Here is a 3,019-nt window from a genome sequence, read left to right as displayed (position 1 = left end):
AACATGTATTCAAACGGCTGTAGCACGGAAAGTATACGTTTCCGTACGGGGGTTCAAATTAAAAATATTGTCGCTTAGTTCCCTCTAAAAGTGCTAGAATTTCGGAAAACTCTGTATCTGTCCAGTAAACTGTACAACTGGTGTCGTACCACATTCGAAATATCCGATTATATTTCAGGATTTGGGTGTTATGGCATTTTGCAGAAACATTACAAAATTTGGCTGTATATTGTTATCATTAAAGTGAACTACCGTTTCTGTCTCCATACCATAAATCATAAGTACCATTTATATCGTTTCAAGCACTATTCAGCTGCTAGGTTTTAGGAAAAAATAATTGTATCATTCTCAAAATATCGGACAGAAGCGATATAGTTCCTACAAAGAACGCTAGCGAAGATGAACAAGTGCTCATGGTTCCTGATGTATGCATGTAACAGCCTATGTGTACTGCACATTGTTTTCTTCTCTCGTTCCGTACCACCACACCTGAAAGTTTCCTGTCCTACATCTTAGCAACAACGATAACGGTACATACTGAGGTAACAGAAAGGTTCTCTGTTATAATTTTCCGATACAAGGACATAATCTCAAATTTATGCATTTTTCCATCTGCATCATCTTAGAAAGGTTGTAACATCTTCGTGGGATCCCTCTATTTTTGTAGGCACCGGTATCTATAACTTTGACGCTCTGTAGCGTCGCTGGATGACGTTTTCAGAAGTAGATACCTATGTAAAACTTCATCAGTTACGTCCCCTGAACAGCCCTGAGTAGTGTGAAGCATGATTTGTGAAACACCCTGTATAAAGAATGAATAACATCAGGGAATGGACTAGAATCCTGTCTCACTCACTTGTCACGTATTTCCTTTCTTTCATGTCCTTCAACTCGTACAGCTGCTGTCTCGTTTCTGGTGGAGTTCTAAGTAATGCTTCGCTCGCTATATTTTATTCCTGGTTGCATCTTAAATTCAAACTGTATATTCTGGTCAACATCGTCAAAAGTTTTTTCTGTATCGAAAGATGTTATAAATATTGGTGCTGTACCCTCCAAATTGATTTTCCTCTAAATCAGCTTCTGTAAGGTGCTCCATTCCTCTGCAAATAGTTTGTATCAGTATTTTCAGCTAGGAGTTATCATAGTGGTGGTTTGAAAATATTCGCACTGACCACGAGTTGCCTTATTTGGTATTGGTGCTATTACGCTTCTCGTTTAGTGTGAGGATTTAGCGGGTATTTCAGCCGGCGTACTCGTTCAGGAATGAAGCAGCAAATCCCGGCAGAGTGAGTCCACTGGTAGCGAAGCCCTGCGCTACAGACAACTGACTGTGTGAGGGACCAGTAGCGACACCTAGCAGCGATGTGGTGAAAAGGAAATAGTATTGCTAAAGGTTTTATCCACGATTTTTAGCATTTAGAATGGAGATATGGCACGGAATTTAATAGAAAAAGAAAACAGCTATAGTAGCAGTCTCTCTCTCGCAATGCAACAATAGACCAACTGAATCTGTAGAGGTAGTAATAAAATTTATTTTCTGACCTGCAAGATACTTTCATATAAAGCTGAGCCTGAGAGGATGTCAGCTAACTACCGTCAGAAATATAATATGAAACATGTAGACCTGTCAGTAAAATCGTCAAGAAATTCGTTTTTTAAATGTTAAATGTTATCTGTTTAATTTAACATTTAGCTCACATAAAACCAGGATAATTATCCTCTTTCATACAAAGAAAGAGAGTACCTCATTAGTGACCTGTGTCATATCATAATCTCATTTTGACTCTTGAATAATTAAAAAAAATTTGATATAATATTTTGCATTTCTTTTGACATTGAAACAATTTATCCTGTTCCTGCACTGAGAATGTACTAAGTAAATATGTAATATATGTATCAGTATTATAGCCAAATTTATTTTTCTAATTACTGATTATTAAATACCAAAACAGCTTCCAATTTCTTGTAGTTATCTTAGCAGCATTTAGAACAAAAACGAAAATAAAACGTATTAGTTTTTTTTAGTAAGGATATTATTTCATTGTTGTAATCCTACAAATGTTCATGATACTATGCTGTTTCTTTTGACAGTGAGATATAATATGTAGAAAGTACCTGGAAAATATATGCAGATGTGGTCTGGTGAAGAAAGTGTGCGTATTAAAATTTAAAATAAGTGATTGCAGCAGCATAATGAGGTATATTTTGTAGTGTGGGAGTGAGCTCCACGTGGGATCCGAAGCACGGACCCCACGGGGGTGCCCGGCATGCGCCACATGCCAGGGCAGAGGTGGAGGCTAGTGTTCGGAAATCTGAAAATTCCAGCGCCGGCCGGGGATTGAACCCCGGCCCGGCTGGGGCGAATAGCCCCAGCCGAGGCGCTGGAACGTTCCAGACCCCCTTACCACTAGACCACCGGGGACCCCGGCCGTTTCCTGCTCTGAACTCGGTCTGGTAGTCCTGTCACACTTCCTGTTGTCGGCTGTGTTTACATCGGACGCTGAGTGGCATAGTGTAGCCGGCAACATTAGAACGCTGTGAGGGGGAAGTGTTTACCTCCGACTAGTAGCTGTCCCCCCTACCCAGGTGAAGTAGCTTTACAGTTACCAAAGACATTTGAAATCAGCCTTTGCGACTGTATGCAGTCGACGGTTGTTAATCGTTTGTTTCAACCTGTTCCCAAATGCCTCGAGAAAACCGAAGCAACTTCTTCACTAATCGAGGCGACTGTCATATGAAAACGACCCGCAGACATTCTATAATTACAAGTCAACGCCTAGCTTACACCAGATAATTCTGTCTGTTTCATCAGTTGTTTTAACAGTGCACGAAATACCACAGCATATTATTAATCCGTTGCAAATAAATTTCTGTGTGTGCAGTTCAGGTATGGGCCGTAGAGTTTTCGTGAAAACGTCGGGATAAAATCGTAACATGTGTTTCATATTAATATGAAATTTAGTTAACAATATCTTTATTACAGTGGTCACACTCACAATTTTGGACTTTTCAGTGGCTG

Source organism: Schistocerca gregaria, unplaced genomic scaffold (assembly GCF_023897955.1).
Source record: "Schistocerca gregaria isolate iqSchGreg1 unplaced genomic scaffold, iqSchGreg1.2 ptg000317l, whole genome shotgun sequence".
Taxonomy (NCBI): domain Eukaryota; kingdom Metazoa; phylum Arthropoda; class Insecta; order Orthoptera; family Acrididae; genus Schistocerca; species Schistocerca gregaria.
Note: the sequence above shows the minus strand (reverse complement) of the source record.